Raw genomic sequence first — 15,667 nt, forward strand, 5'->3', positions numbered from 1 at the left:
TGGCCTGGTGGCTGCAATGCCCCATTCGCTTACCTGGGGTTCACCTGGTGGCTGCCAGGCACCATTCGCTTGCCTGGGGTTGACCTGGTGGATGCAAGGCCCGATTCGCTTGCATTGGGTTGACCTGGTGGCTGCAAGGCCCCGAAGGCTTGCTTCGGGTTGACCTGGTGCCTGCAAGGCCCCATTTGCTTGCCTGAGGTTGACCTGGTGGCTGCAAGGCTCCATTCACTTACCTGGGGTTGACCCGGTGGCTGCAGGGCCCCATAGGCTTGCCGGGGGTTGACTTGGTGGCTCCAACGCCCAATTCACTTCTCCGGGGTTCACCTGGTGGCTGCAAGTCCCTATTCGGTTACCTGGGGTTCACCTGGTGGCTGCAATGCCCCATTTGCTTGCCTGGTGTTAACCTGGTGGCTGAAAGGCCCCATTCGTTTGCATTGGGATCTCCTGGTGTCTGCAAGGCCCCGTAGGCTTGCCTGAGTTACACCTGGTGGCTGCAAGGCCACATTCACTTGCCTGGGGTGGACCTGGTCACTTGAAGGCCCCATTTGCTTGCCGGAGTTTACGTGGGCTCGAAAAGTCCCCTTGGGCATGCCTAGCGGTGACTTGGTGGCCGCAGGGCCTCATAGACTTGCAGGGGTTTGACCTGGTGGCTTCAAGTCCCCATTCGCTTGCATTAGGTTGACCTGGTGGCTGCAAGGCCCCGTAGGCTTGCCTGGGGTTGACGTGGTGGCTGCAAGGCCCATTTCGCTTGCATTGGGTTGACCTGGTGTCTGCGAGGCCCCGTAGGCTTGCTTGGGGTTGACCTGTTGGCTGCAAGGCCCTATTCGCTTGCACTGGGTTGACCTGGTGTGTGTAAGGCCCCATTCGCTCTACCTGGGGTTGACCTGGTTTCTGCAGGGGCCCATAGGCTTGCACGGGGTTGACTTCGTGGCTGCAAGGCCCCATTCTCTTACCTGGTGTTGACCTGGTGGCTGCCTGGCCCCATTCGCTTGCTTGGGGTGGACCTGGTGGCTGCAAGGCCCAATTCGCTTGCATTGGGTTAACCTGGTGTCTGCAAGGACCTATTCGCTTACCTGGGGTTGACCACGTGGCTGCAAGGCCCCATTCACTTACCTGGGGTTCGCCTGGTGGCTGCAGCGCTACATAGGCTTCAGGGGGTTAACCTGGTGACTGCAATGTCCCATTCTCTTATCTGGGGTTGACCTGGTGGCTGCAAAGCACCATTTGCTTGCCTGGGTTTGACCTCGTGGCTGCACGGCCCCATTCGCTTACCTGGGGTTAACTTGGTGGCTGCAAAGCCCCTTTCACTTTCCTCAAGTTCACCTGGTGGCTTTAGGGCCCCATAGGCTTGCAGGGGGTTGACCTGGTGGCTGCAATGCCCCATTCGCTTACCTGGGGTTGACCTGGTGGCTGCAAGGCCCCATTCGCTTGCTTGGGGTGGACGTGGTGGCTGCAAGGCCCAATTCGCTTGCATTGGGTTAACCTGGTGTCTGCAAGGACCTATTCGCTTACCTGGGGTTGACCACGTGGCTGCAAGGCCCCATTCACTTACCTGGGGTTCACCTGGTGGCTGCAGCGCTCCATAGGCTTGCAGGGGGTTGACCTGGTGACTGCAATGTCCCATTCGCTTACCTGGGGTTGACCTGGTGGCTGCAAAGCACCATTTGCTTGCCTGGGTTTGACCTCGTGGCTGCACGGCCCCATTCGCTTGGATATAGTTAACCTGTTGTCTGCAAGGCCCTGTAGGCTTGGCTGAGTTACTCCTGGTGGCTGGAAGGCCCCATTAACTTTCCCGTGGTGGACCTGGAAACTGCAAGGCCCCATTTGCTTTCCGGGGTTGACGTGGGCTCCAAAAGTCCCCTTAGCCATGCCTGGTGGGTGACCTGGTGGCTGCAGGGCCCCATAGGCTTCCACAGGTTTGACCTGGTGGCTGCAAGGCCCCCTTCGCTTGCATTGGGTTGACCAGGTGGCTGCAAGGCCCCGCAGGCTTGCTTGGGGTAGACCTGGTGTCTGCAAGGGAGCATTCACTTTACCTGGGGTTGACCTGGTGGCTGAAGGACCCCATAGGCTTGCTTTGGGTGGACCTGGTGTCTGCAAGGCCCCATTCGCTTCCCTGGGGTTGACGTGGTGGCTGCAAGGCCCCATTCGCTTGCGTGGGGTGGATCTGGTGGCTGCAAGGCCCAATGTGCTTGCATTGGGTTGACCTGGAGGCTCCAAAGCCCTATTCGCTTGCATTGGGTTCACCTGGTTTCTGCAAGGACCCATTCGCTTACCTGGGATTGACCACGTCGCTGCAAGGCCCCATTCACTCTACGTGGGGTTCACCTGGTGGCTACACGGCCCCATTCCCTTCGCTGGGGTTGACCTGGTGATTGCAAGGCCCCATTCGATTACTTGGGGTTGACCTGGTGACTGCAAGGCCCCATTCACTTTCCTGGGGTTCACCTGGTGGCTGCAGGGCCCCATAGGCGTGCAGGGGCTGGACCTGGTGGTTGTAATGCCCCATTCTCTTACCTGGGGTTGACCTGCTGGCTGCAAGGCCCCATTTGCTTTCCTGGGGTTCACCTGGCGGCTGCAAGGTCCCATTCACTTGGCTGGGGTTGATCTGGTGGATGTAAGGCCCCATTCACTTACCTGGGGTTCACCTGGTCGCTGCAGGGCCCCACAGGCTCGCAGGGGGTAGACATGGTCGCTGCAAGGCCCCATTCGCTTACCTGCGGTTGACCTGGTGTCTGAAAACCCCATTCGCTTACCTGGGGTTAACCTGGTGGCTGCAAAGCCCCTTTCACTTTCCTCAGGTTCACCAGGTGGCTGCAGGGCCCCATAGGCTTGCAGGGGGTTGACCTTGTGGATGCAATGCCCCATTCGCTTTACTTGGGGATGACCTGGTGGCTGCAAGGCCCCATTCGCTTGCCTTGGGTTAACCTGGTGGCTGCAAGGCACCATTCGCTTGGATATGGTTGACCTGGTGTCTGCAACGCCCTGTAGGCTTGGCTGAGTTACACCTGGTGGCTGCAAAGCCCCATTCACTTGCCTGGGGTGGACCTGGTCACTGCAAGGCCCCATTTGCTTGCCGGGGTTGACGTGGGCTCGAAAAGTTCCCTTGGGCATGCCTGGCGGTGATCTGGTGGCCGCAGGGCCTCATAGACTTGCAGGGGTTTGACCTGGTGGCTGCAAGGCCCCATTCGCCTGCATTGGGTTAACGTAGTGTCTGCAAGGAACCATTCGCTTACCTGGGGTTGACCACGTGGCTGCAAGGCCACATTCACTTACCTGGGGTTCACCTGGTGGCTGCAGCGCCCCATAGGCTTGCAGGGGGTTGACCTGGTGCCTGCAAGGCTGCATTCACTTACCTGGGGGTGACCCGGTGGCTGAAGTGCCCCATAGGGTTGCTTTGGGTGGACCTGGTGTCTGCAGGGCCCCATTCCCTTACCTGCGGTTGACCTGGTGACTGCAAGAACCCAATCACTTACCTGGGGTTCACCTGGGGGATGCAGGGCCGCATAGGCTTGCAGGGGGTTGACCCGGTGGCTGCAAGGCCCCGTTCGCTTATCTTTGGTTGACCTGATGGCTGCAAGGCCCCATTCTCTTGCCTGGGGTTCACCTGGTGGCTGCTGAGCCCCATAGGCTTCCAGGGAGTTGACGTGGTGGCTGCAAGGCCCCATTCGCTTACCTGGAATTGACCTGGGCTGCAAGAGTCCCCCTAGGCATGGCTGGGTTTGACCTGGTGCCCAGACTTGCTGCCACCAGGGGTTTCACTCACAAACAGCCACCGGGAGTGCGGAAGCAGGACCCACACAACCCCCCAGGGGCTTAAGCCTCCATCAAGTGCCCCCCCCACCAGAGCCTAAGCCTCCAAGGAGTGCCCCCCGCACCTGGTCCAGGCCCCATTTGCTTGCCTGGGGTTGACAATGGTGGCTGCAAGGCCCTATTCGCTTGCATTGGGTTCACCTGGTGTCTGCAAGGACCCATTCACTTACCTGGGGTTGACCACGTGGCTGCAAGGCCCCATGCGCCTACCTGGGGTTCACCTGGTGGCTCAAGGGACCCATAGGCTTCCAGGGGGTTGACCTGGTGTCTGCAAGACCCCGTAGGCTTGCCTGAGTTACTCCTGATGGCTACAAGGCCCCATTCTCTTGCCTGGGGTTGACCTGGTGGCTGCAAGGCCCGATTCGCATTCCTGGGGTTGACGTGGGCTCCAAAAGTCCCCTTAGGCATGCCTGGGGTTGACCTGGTGGCTGCAAGGCCAAATTCGCTTGCCCGGGGTTGACCTGGTGTCTGCAATGCCCCATTCACTTGCCTAGGTTTGACCTGGTGCCTGCAAGGCTCCATTCAGTTGCCTGGGGTTTACCTGGTAGCTGCAAGACCCCATTACCTTATATTGGGTGGACCCGGTGTCTGCAAGGCCCCATTCGCTTACCTGGGGTTCACCTGGTGGCTGCAGGGCCCCATAGGCTTGCAGGGGGTTCACCTGGTGGCTGCAATGCCCCATACGTTTACCTGGGGTTGACCTGGGGGATGCAAGGCCGCATAGGCTTGCAGGGGGTTGATCCGGTGGCTGCAAGGCCCCATTCGCTTGCCTTGGGGTAACCTGCTGGCTGCAAGGCACCATTCGCTTGGATATGGTTGACCTGGTGTCTGCAAGGCCCTGTAGGGTTCCCTGACTTACACCTGCTGGCTAGAAGGCCCCATTAACTTGCCTGTGGTGGACCTGGTCACTGCAAGGCCCCATTTGCTTGCCGGGCTTGACGTGGGCTCCAAAAGTCCCCTTAGGCATGCCTGGGGGTGACCTGGTGGCTGCAGGGCCCCATAGGCTTGCAGGGGTTTGACCTGGTGGCTGCAAGGCCCCATTCGCTTGCCTGGGGTTGACCTGGTGGCTATAGGACGCCATAGGCTTACAGGGGTTTGACCTGGTGGCTGAAAGGGCCCATTCACTTGCATTGGGTTGACCTGGTGTCTGCCAGGCCCCATTCCCCTCCCTTAGGCTGACCTGGTGGCTGCAAGGCCCCGTTCGCTTGCATTGGGTTCACCTCATGTCTGCAGGGCCCCGTAGGGTTGCTTGGGGTTGTCCTGGTGGCTGCAAGTCCCCACTCGCTTGCGTGGGGTTGACCTGGTGGCTGCAAGGCCCCATTCGCTTGTCTGGGTTTGACCTGGTGGCTGAAAGGCCCCATTCGCTTGGCTGGGTTTCACCTGGAGGCTGAAAGGCATCATTCACTTGCACTGGATTGACCTGCTATCCGCAAGGCCCCTTAGGCTTCTCTGGGGTTGACCTGGTGGCTGCAAGGACCCATTCACTACAATTGGGTTTACAAGGTGGCTGCTCAGCCCCATTCGCTTGCGTTGGGTTGACCTCTTGTCTGCAAGGCCCTGTACACTTGTCTGGGGTTTGACGTGGTGGCTGCAAGGCCCCATTCGCTTGCCTGGGGTTCACCTCGTGGCTGAAAGGCCTGTTTCACTACCCTGGGGTTGACCTGGAGTCTACAGGGCCCCATTCGCTTACCTGGGGTCGACCTGGTGGCTCCAAGGCCCCATTCGCTTGCATTGGGTTGACCTGGTGTCTGCAAGGCCTCATTCGCTTACCTGGGGTCGTCCTGGTGGCTGCACGGCACTTACCTGGGGTTGACCCGGTGGCTGCACGGCCCCATAGGCTTGCAGGGGTTTGACCTGGTGACTGGAATGCCCCATTCTCTTGCCTGGGGTTGACCTGGTGGTTGCAAGGCGCCTTTCGCTTACCTGGGGTTGAACTGCTGTCTGCAAGGCCCCATTCACTTCCATTGGGTTGACCTGGTGGCTGAAATGCGCCGTTCACTTGCCTGAGGCTGACCTGCTGGGTACAGGGCCCCATAGGCTTGCAGGAGGTTGACCTCGTGGCTGGAAGTCCCCGTTCGCTTGCATTGGGTGGACCTGGTGTCTGCAAGGCCCCATTCGCTTCCCTGGGGTTGACCTGGTGGCTGCAAGGCCCCATTCGCATGCCTGGGGTTGCCCTGGTGGCTGCAAGGCCCCATTCGCTTGGATTGGGTTGACCTGGTGTCTGCAAGGCCCCGTAGGCTTGCCTGAGTTACACCTGATGGCTGGTAGGACACATTCATTTGCCTGGTGTGGACCTGGTGTCTGCAAGGCCCCATTCGCTAACCTAGGGTTCACCTGGTGCTTGCAAGGCCCGATTCGCTTGCAGGGGGTTGACCTGGTGCCTCCAAGGCCCCATTTGCTAGGATTGGGTTGACCTCGTGTCTGCAAGGCCCCATTCAGTTGTCTGGGTTTCACCTGGTGCCTGCAAGGCCCGATTCGCTTACATTGGGGTGACCTGGTGACTGCAAGCCCCGTCAGCTTGCCTGGGGTTGACCTGGTGGCTGCAAGGCACCCATTCCCTTGTATTGGGTTGACCTGGTATCAGCAAGGCCCCATTCGCTTACCTGGGGTTGACCTGGTGGCTGCAGGGCCCTATACGCTTGCAGGGGGTCGACCTGGCGGCTCCAAGGCCCCATTCGCTTGCTCAGGGTTGACCTGGTGACTGCAAGGCCCCATTCACTTACCTGGGGTTGACCTGGTGGCTGCAAGGCCCCATTCGCTTGCCTCGGGTTAACCTGGTGGCTGTAAGGCCCCATTCGCTTGGATTGGGTTGACCTCGACTCTGCAAGGCCCTGTAGGCTTGCCTGAGTTACAACCGGTGGCTGCAAGGCCCCATTCACTTGCCTGGTGTGGACCTGGTGTCTGCAAGGCCCCATTCGTTTGGATTCGGTTGATCTGGTGTCTGAAAGGCCCCGTAGGCTTGCCTGAGTTACACCTGATGGCTGGAAGGCCACATTCAGTTGCCTGGGGTTGACCTGGTGGTTGCAAGGCCCCTTCCACTTACCTTTGGTTCACCTGGTGGCTGCAGGGCCCAATAGACTTGCATTGGGTTGACCTGGTGTCTGCAAGGCCCCATTCGCTTACCTTGGGTTGCCCTGGTGGCTGCAAGGCCCCGTAGGCTTGCCTGGGTTACACCTGGTGGCTGCCAGGCCCCATTCGCTTGGATTGGGTTGATCTGCTGTCTGGAAGGCCCCGTAGGCTTGCCTGAGATACACCTGATGGATGCAAGGCCACATTCAGTATCCTGGGGTTGACCTGGTGGTTGCAAGGCCCCTTTCACTTACCTTTGGTTCACCTGGTGGCTACAGGGCCCCATAGATTTGCATTGAGTTGACCTGGTGCTGCAAGTCCCCATTCGTTTACCTGGGGTTGTCCTGGTGGCTGCAAGGAGCATTCGCTTACCTGGGGTGGACCTGGTGGCTGCAAGGCCACATTCACGTGCAGGGGTTCACCTCGTGGCTGCAAGACCCCAATCGCTTGCATTGGCTTGACCTGGTGGCTGCAAGGCCCCGTTCGCTTGGCTGGGCTTGAGCTGGTTGCTGCAAGGACCCATTCGCTTGCAGGGGTTGACCTGTTGGCTTCAAGGCCCCGTAGGCTTGCCTGGGTTACACCTGGTGGCTGCAAGGCCCCATTCGCTTGCCTGGGGTTGATCTGGTGGCTGCAAGGCTCCATTCGGTTGCCTGGTGTTGACTTGGTGGCTGCAAGGCCCCATTCGCTAGCATTGGGTTGATCTGGTGCCTGCAAGGCCCCGTAGGTTTGCCTGGGTTACACCTGGTGGATGCAAGGTCCTGTAGGCTTGCGTGAGTTACAAGTGGTGGCTGCAAGGCCACATTCAACTGGCTGGGGTGGACCTGGTGGCTGCAAGGCCCCATTCTCTTGCCTGGGGTGGACCTGGTGGCTGCAAGGCCCCATTCCCTTCACCTAGGGTTGACCTTGTGGCTGCACGGCCCCATTAGCTTGCGGGGGTTGAGCTGGTGGCTGCAAGGCCATATTCACTTGCCTGGGGTTGACCTGGTGGCTGCAAGGCCCCACTCGCTTGCAGTGGATTGACCTAGTGGCTGCAAGGCCCCATTCGCTTGCCCGGGGTTGACCTGATGGCTGCAAGGCCCCATTCTCTTGCCTGGGGTTCACCTGGTGTCTGAAAGGCCCCATTCACTTACCTGGGATGGACCTGGTGGCTGCAAGTCCCCATTCTCTAGCCTGCGGTTCACCTGGAGGCTGCAGGGCCCCATGGGCTTCCAGCGGGTTGACCTGGTGGCTTCAAGGCCCCATTCACTTGCAGGGGTTGACCTGGTGGGTGCAAGGCCCCATTCTCTTGCCTGGGGTTCACCTGGTGGCTAAAGGACTCCATTCGCTTACCTGGTGTTGACCTGGTGGCTGCAACGTCCCATTCTCTTGCCTGGGGTTCACCTGGTGGCTGCACGGCCCCATGGGCTTCCAGCAGGTTGACCTGGTGCCTGCAAGGCCCTTTACGCTTACCTGGGGTTGACCTGGGCTCCAGAATTCCTGCTAGGCATGCCTGCGTTTGAGCTGGTGCCCAGACTTGCTGCCACCCGGGGTTTCACTCCCTAACAACCACCGGAAGTGCGGACGCAGGACCCGCACAACCCGCAGGGGCTTAAGCCTTCATCAAGTGCCCCCCCAACAGAGCTTAAGCCTCCAAGGAGTGCCCCCCACACCTGGGCCAGGCCCCATTTGCTTGCCTGGGTTGACCTGGTGGCTGCAAGGACGCATTCACTTGCATTGGGTTGCCGTGGTGGCTGCAAGGCCCCATTCGCTTGCATTGGGTTGACCAGGTGTCTGCAAGGCCCCATCCGCTTACCTGCATTTGACATTGTAGCTACAAATCCCAATTCACTAGCAGGGGTTGACCTGGTGTCTGCAAGGCCCCATTCACTTACCTGGGGTTGAGCTGGTGGCTGCCAGGCCCCATTCGCTTGCCTGGAGTTAACCTGGTGGTTGCAAGGCCCCATTCGCTTAGATTGGGTTGACCTGGTGTCCGGAAGGCCCCGTAGGCTTGCCTGAGTTACACCTGGTGTCTGCAAAGCCCCATTCGCTTACCTGGGGTTCAGCTGCTGGCTGCAGGGCTCCATAGGCTTGCATGGGGTGGACCTGGTGGCTGCAAGGCCCCATTTCCGTACCTGGGTTTGACCTGGTGGCTTCAAGGCGCCCTTCGCTTACCTGGGTTCACCTGTTGGCTGCAAGGCCCCATTCGCTTGGCTCGGGTTCACATGGTGGCTGCAAGGCACCATTCACTTGCATTTTGTTGACCTGGTGCCTGCAAGGCCCCGCAGGCTTGCCTGGGGTTGACCTGGTGGCTGCAAGGCCCCATTCGCATACCTGGGGTTGACCTGGTGTCTCCAAGGACCCTTTAACTTACCTGGGGTTGACCCAGTGGGTGCAGGGCCCCATAGGCTTTCATGGGGTGGACCTGGTGGCTGCGACACCCCATTCGCTTGCCCGGCATTGAAATGGTGGCTGCAAGGCCCCACTCGCTTAACTGGTGCTGATCTGCTGGCTGCAAGGCCCCATTGACTTTTATTGCGTTGAACTGGTTTCTGGAAAGCCCCATTCGCTTGATTGCGGTTGACGTGGTGTAAGCAAGGCCCCATTCGCTTAAATGGGATTGTCCTGGTGGCTGTAACCCACCATGTCAACCCCCTACAAGCCTATGTGGTCCTGCAGCCACCAGGTGAACCTAAGGTAAGTGAATTGGGCCTTGGAGCCACCAGGTCATGCCCCTGCAAGGCTATGGGGCCCTGCAGCCACCGGGTCAACCCCAGGTAAGTGAATGGGGCCTTGAGCCACCAGGTCCACCCCAGGTAAGCGAATGGGGCCTTGCAGACACCAGTTCAAACCCAGGTGATTGAATGCGGCCCTGCAGCCACCAGGTCAACCCCATGCAAATGAATGGGGCCTTGGAGCCACCGGGTCCACCCCAGGTAAGCGAACGGGGCATTGTTGTCACCAGTTCAACCCCATGCAAGTGAAAGCGGCTTTGCAGCCACCAGGTCAAGCCAAGGTAAGCGAATGGGGCCTTGAAGCCGACAGGTCAACCCCTGCAAGCGAATTGGGCCTTGCAGCCACCAGGTCAACCCCAGGCAAGTGAATGAGGCCTTGCAGACACCAGGTCAACCCAATGCAAGCGAATGGGGCCTTGCAACCACCAGGTCAACCCAATGGAAGTCTGTGGATCCTTGCAGCCACCAGGTCAACCCCAGGCAAGTCAATGGGGCCTGGCCCAGGTGCGGGTGGCAGTCCATGGAGGCTTAAGCTCTGGTGGGGGGGCACTTGATGGAGTCTTAAACACCGGGGGTTGTGTGGGTCCTGCGTCCGCACTTCCGGTGGTTGTTTAGGAGTGAAACCCCGGTCGGCAGCAAGTTTGGGCACCAGGACAACCCCAGGCAAGCAAATGGGGCCTTGCGGCCAACAGGTCAACCCCTGCAAGCGAATGGGGCCTTGCAGCCACCAGGTTAACCCCAGGCAAGAGAATGGGGCCTGGCAGCCACCTGGTCAACCCCAGGTAAGTGAATGGGGCCTTGCAGCCACCAGGATAACCCGAGGTAAGCGAATGGGGCCTTGCAGACAACAGGTCAACCCCAGGGAAGCGAATGGGGCCTTGCAGACACCAGGTCAACCCAATGCAAGCGAAAGGGGCCTTGCAGGCACCAGGTCAACCTTGTGCAAGCCTGTGGGGCCCAGCAGCCACCAGGTGAACCCCAGGCAGGAGAATGGGACCTTGCAGCCACCAGGTCAACCCCAGGTAACCGAATGGGGCCTTCCACCCACCAGGTCAAGCCCGGGCAAGCGAATGGGGCCCTGGACCCACCAGCTCAACCCAATGCAAGTGAATCGGGCCTAGCAGCCACCAGGTCAACCCCAAGTAATCGAATGGGGCCCTGCAGCAACCAGGTCAACCCCAAGCAAGCCTACGGGGCCTTGCAGACACCAGGTCAACCCCAGGTAGAGCGAATGGGGCCTTGCAGCCACCAGGTCAACCCCAGGCAACCGAATGTGGCCTTGCAGCCACCAGGTTAAACCCCTGCAAGCCTATGGGACCCTTCAGCCACCACGAGTACCCCAGGCATGCCTAAGGGGACTTATTGAGCCCACGTCAACCCAATGCAAGTGAATGGGTCCTAGCAGCCACCAGGTCAACCCCAGGCAAGTGACTGGGTCCTTGCAGCCACCAGGTGTAACCCAGGCAAGCCTACAGGGACTTGCAGGCACCAGATCAACCCAATGCAAGCGAATGGGGCCTTGCAGCGACCAGGTTAACCCCAGGCAAGCGAATGGGGCCTGGCAGACACCAGGTCAACCCCAGGCAACTGAATGGAGCCTTGCAGCCACCAGGTCAACCCCGGGCAAGCGAATGCGGCCTTGCAGCCACCAGGTCAACACAATCCAAGCGAATGGGGCCTTGCAGCCACCAGTTCAATCCACTGCAAGCGAGTGGGGCCTTGCAGCCACCAGGTCAACCCCAGGTAACCTAATGGGGCCTTGCAGCCACCAGGTTAACCCCAGGAAAGCGAATGGGGCCTGGCAGCCACATGGTTCAACCCCAGGTAAGTGAATGGGGCCTTGCAGCCACCAGGATAACCCGAGGTAAGCTAATGGGGCCTTGCAGACACCAGGTCAACCCCAGGTAAGCAAAAGGGGCCTTGCAGACACCAGGTCAAACCTATGTAAGCGAATTGGGCCTTGCAGCCACCAGGTCAACCCCAGGAAAGTGAATGGGGCCTTGCGGCCCCCAGGTCAACCCCAGGGAAGTGACTGGGGCCTTGCAGCCACCAGGTGTAACACAGGGAAGCCTACGGGGCCTTGCAGGCACCAGATCAACCCAATGCAAGTGAATGCGGCCTTGCAGCGACCAGCTCAACCCCAGGCAAGCGAAAGGAGGCTTGCAGCCACCAGGTCCACCAAATCAAAGCGAATGGGGCCTTGCAGCCACCAGGTCAATGCCCTGCAAGCGAATGGGGCCTTGCAGCCACCAGGTCAAACCCAGGCAAGTGAATGTGGTCTTGCAGCCACCAGGTGAACCCCCTGCAAGCAAATGGGGCCTTGCAGCAACCAGGTCAACCCTAGGTAAGCGAATGGGGCCTTCCAGACACCAGCTCAACCGAATGCAAGAGAATGCGGCCTTCCTGCCACCAGGTCATCCCCAGGTAAAGAGAAAGGGGCCTTGTAGACACCAGGTCAACCTAATACAAGCGAATGGGGCCTTGCAGCCAAGAGGTCAACCCCTGAAGCGAATGGGGCTTTAACCCACCAGGTCAACCCCAGGTAAGTGAATGGGGCCTTGCAGCCATCACGTCAACCCCAGCCAAGCGAATGGGGCCTCGCAGCCACCGTTTCAATCCCAGGCAAGCAAATGGGGCCTGGCCCAGGTGGGGGTGGGCAATTCTTGGAGGCTTAAGCTCTGTTGGGGGGGCACTTCATGGAGGCTTAAGCCTCTGGGGGTTGTGTGGGTCCTGCGTCCGCACTCCCGGTGGTTGTTTGGGAGTAAAACCCCGGGCGGGAGCAAGTCAGGAACCACAGGCATATCTAGGGGGATTTTGGAGCCCAGGTTAACCCCACGTAAGGGAATGGGGCCTTGCAGCCACCAGTTCAACCCCAGGTAAGCTAATGGGGCCTTGCAGCCATCAGGTGAACAACGGGCAAGCGAATGGGGCCTTGGAGCCAACAGGTCAACCCCCTGCAAGCCTCTGGGCCCCTGCACACACCGGGTCAACCCCAGGTAAGTGAATCGGGCCTTCCAGCCACCAGGTCAACCCCAAGTAATCGAATGGGGCCCTGCAGCCACCAGCTCAACCCCAGCAAAGCGAATGGGGCGTTGCAGCAACCAGGTCAACCCCAAGCAAGCCTACGGGGCCTTGCAGAAACCAGGTCAACCCCAGGCAAGCAAATGGGGCCTTGCAGCCACCAGGTCAACCCCAGGCAACCAAATGTGACCTTGCAGCCACCAGGTTAAACCCCTGCAAGCCTATGGGACCCTTCAGCCACCACGACTACCGCAGGCATACCTCAGGGGACTTCTGGAGCCCACGTCAACCCAATGCAAGCGATTGGGGCCTTGCAGCCACCAGGTCAACGCCATGCAATTGAAAGGGTCCTAGCAGCCACCAGGTCAACGCCAGGCAAGTGACTGGGTCCTTGCAGCCACGAGGTGTAACCCAGGGAAGCCTACGGGGCCTAGCAGGCACCAGATCAACCCAATGCAAGCGAATGGGGCCTTGCAGCAACCAGGTTAACCCCGGGCAAGCGAATGGGGCCTTGCAGCCACCACTTGTAACTCACTCAAGCCTACAGGGCCTTGCAGACACTAGGTCAACCCAATGCAACTGAATGGGAACTTGCAGCCAAAAGGTGAATCACAGGCTAGTGGCTGTGTCCTTGCAGCCACCAGGTGTAACCCACGCAAGCCTACGGGGCCTTCCAGGCACCAGATCAACCCAATGCTAGCGAATGCGGCCTTGCAGCGACCAGGTTAACCCCGGGCAAGCGAATGGGGCCTTGCAGTGGCCAGTTGAACACCAGGCAAGCGAAAGTGGCCTTGCAGCCAACAGGTCAAAACCTGCAAGCCAATGGGGCCTTGCAGACCCCAGGTCAACCCCAGGCAAGCGAATGGGGCCTTGCAGCCACCAGGTCAACCCCAGGTATCCTAATGGGGCCTTGCAGCCACCAGGTTAACCCCAGGCAAGCGAATGGGGCCTGGCAGCCACCTGGTCAACCCCAGGTAAGTGAATGGGGCCTTGCAGCCACCAGGATAACCCAAGGTAAGCGAATGAGGCCTTGCAGACACCAGGTCAACCCCAGGTAAGCGAATGGGGCCTTGCAGGCACCAGGTCAACCTCGTGCAAGCCTATGGGGCCCAGCAGTCACCAGGTGAACCCCAGCCAGGAGAATGGGACCTTGCAGCCACCAGGTCAACCCCAGGTAATCGAATTGGGCCTTGCAGCCACCAGGTCAACCCAATACAAGCGAATGGGCCTTGCAGCCAACAGGTCAACCCCTGCAAGCGAATGGGGCTTTAAGCCACCAGGTCAACCCCAGGTAAGTGAATGGGGCCTTGCAGCCATCACGTCAACCCCAGCCAAGCGAATGGGGCCTTGCAGCCACCATTTCAATCCCAGGCAAGCAAATGGGGCCTTGCCCAGGTGCGGGGGGCAATTCTTGGAGGCTTAAGCTCTCTTGGGGGGGCACTTGATGGAGGCTTAAGCCCCTGGGGGTTGTGTGGGTCCTGCGTCCGCACTCCCGGTGGTTGTTAGGGAGTAAAACCCCGGGCGGGAGCAAGACAGGGTACCAGGTCAACCACAGGCATGCCTAGGGGGATTTTGGAGCCCAGGTTAACCCCAGGTAAGGGAATGGGGCCTTGGAGACACCAGGTCAACCCCCTGGAAGCCTACGGGGCTCTGCAGCCACCAGGTCAACCCAAAGCAAGCGAATGGGGCCTTGCAGCCACCAGGTCAACCCCAGGCAACCGAATGTGGCCTAGAAGCCACCAGGTTAAACCCCTGCAAGCCTATTTGACCCTGAAGCCACCAGGTCAACCCCAGGCATGCCTAAGGGGACTTATGGAGCCCACGTCAACCCCAGGCAACGAATGGGGCCATCCAGTGACCAGCTCCACCCCAGGCAAGTGAATAGGGCCTTGCAGCCAGCAGGTCAACCCAATGCAAGTGAATGGGTCCTAGAAGCCACCAGGTCAACCCCAGAGAAGTGACTGGGGCCTTGCAGCCACCAGGTGTAACATAGGGAAGCCTACGGGGCCTTGCAGGCACCAGATGAACCCAATGCAAGCGAATGGGGCCTTGCAGCGACCAGGTCAACCAAAGGCAACCGAATGGGGCCTTGCAGCCACCAGGACAACCCAATCCAAGTGAATGGGGCCTTGCAGCCACCACGTCAATCCCCTGCAAGCGAATGGGGCCTTGCAGCCACCAGGTCAACCCCAGGCAAGTGAATGTGGCCTTGCAGCCACCAGCTCAACCCCCGCAAGCTAACGGGGCCGTGCAGACACAAAGTCAACCCGTGGTAAAGAGAACGGGGCCTTGAAGCCACCAGGTCCACCCCAGGCAAGAGAATGGGGCCTTGCAGACACCACTTGTAACTCATGCAAGCCTACAGGGCCTTACAGCCACCAGGTCAACCCCAGGCAAATGAATGGGGCCTTGCAGCAAGAAGGTGTAACCCAAACAAGCCTACGGGGCCTTGCAGGCACCAGATCAACCCAATGCTAGCGAATGGGTCCTTGCACCCACCAGGTCAACCCCACGCAAGTGAATGTGGCCTTGCAGCCACCAGGTCAACCCCAGGCAAGTAAATGGGGCCTTGCAGCCACCAGTTCCACCCCAGGCAAGCGAATGGGGTCTTCTACCCACCAGGTCAACCCCCTGCAAACCTATGGGCCCTGCAGCCACCAGGTCAACACCAGGCATGCCTTCGGGGACTTTTGGAGCCCACGTCAAGCCCATGCAAGCGCATGGGGCCTTGCACCACCAGGTCAACCCCGGGAATGCGAATGGGGCCTTGCAGCCACCAGGTCAACCCCCTGCAAGCCTCTGTTGCCCTGCAGCCACCAGGTCAACCCAATGCAAGGGCATGGGGCTTTCAGTCACCAGGTAAACCTCAGGCAAGTGAATGGGGCCTTGCATCCACCAGGTCAACCTCAGGCAAGTGAATGGGGCCTTGAAGCCACCAGGTTAACCTGAGGTAAGAGAATGGGGTCTTGCAGCCAGCTGGTGAACCCCAGAGAAGTGAAAGGGGACTTGAAGACACCAGGTCAACCCCGGGCAAGCGAGTGGGGCCTTGTAGCCAC

The sequence above is a fragment of the Crocodylus siamensis genome, chromosome 10 (genome assembly GCF_052110815.1).
Source record: "Crocodylus siamensis isolate JL-2025a chromosome 10, ASM5211081v1, whole genome shotgun sequence".
Classification (NCBI taxonomy): Eukaryota; Metazoa; Chordata; order Crocodylia; family Crocodylidae; genus Crocodylus; species Crocodylus siamensis.